The sequence below is a fragment of the Chiloscyllium plagiosum genome, chromosome 44, assembly GCF_004010195.1.
Source record: "Chiloscyllium plagiosum isolate BGI_BamShark_2017 chromosome 44, ASM401019v2, whole genome shotgun sequence".
NCBI classification, from domain to species: Eukaryota; Metazoa; Chordata; class Chondrichthyes; order Orectolobiformes; family Hemiscylliidae; genus Chiloscyllium; species Chiloscyllium plagiosum.
In genome coordinates this window covers 8956923-8957590 of record NC_057753.1, presented here as the reverse complement: position 1 = coordinate 8957590, position 668 = coordinate 8956923, and the positions used below count along the sequence as shown (strand labels likewise).

General features: G+C 51.3%; 1 non-coding gene across 1 annotated transcript; it reads right to left on the bottom strand.

The window, feature by feature from the left end:
• Window positions 1–208: 208 nt before the first annotated feature.
• trnae-cuc lies at window positions 209–280 on the bottom strand. Its single transcript has one exon. It is a non-coding gene; the product is annotated as a tRNA-Glu (tRNA).
• Window positions 281–668: the final 388 nt, after the last annotated feature.

Sequence of the window (668 nt, the reverse complement as noted above, 5' to 3'; positions counted from 1 at the left end):
CAAAACAGCGTCTACAGGAAAACATCGCACGCAAACCAAGTACTTAACGACAGAAGCAATCATCACTACACATAAAAGCAAATCTGAATCAGGACACTATTTCAATGAGCCACTGCACACTGCAGCAACCAGGAACTATGAAGATCAATAAATAACTGCACAGGGCATTTAAGAAGAATGGGTGGCAAATCAAGACGCTGAAGATTGCTTCCCTGCCCGGGAATCGAACCCGGGCCACGGCGGTGAGAGCGCCGAATCCTAACCACTAGACCACCAGGGAGACTCGAATGTGTATTCGTAGCTCTACTGAAAATTGCTTCGCTGCCCAGGAATCGAACCCAGGCTGCATTTGTATGAAGATTTCACACGTACATCCACCAATGTAATTTTTTGTATCCACTGCTCCCGATGCGATCTACACAACATTGGAGAGACTGGAGAGTCAAGTCACATCTCCGGGACACCTGCACCAATCAACCCCATCGCTCTATGGCCCAACATTTGAAACCCCCTCCCACTCTGCCGAGGACATGCAGGTCCTGGGCCGCCTTCACCGCCGCTCCCTCCCCACCCGACGCCTGGAGGAAGGACACCTCATCTTCCGCCTCGGAACACTTCAACCCCACGGCATCAATGTGGACTTCACCAGTTTCCTCATTTCCCCTCCC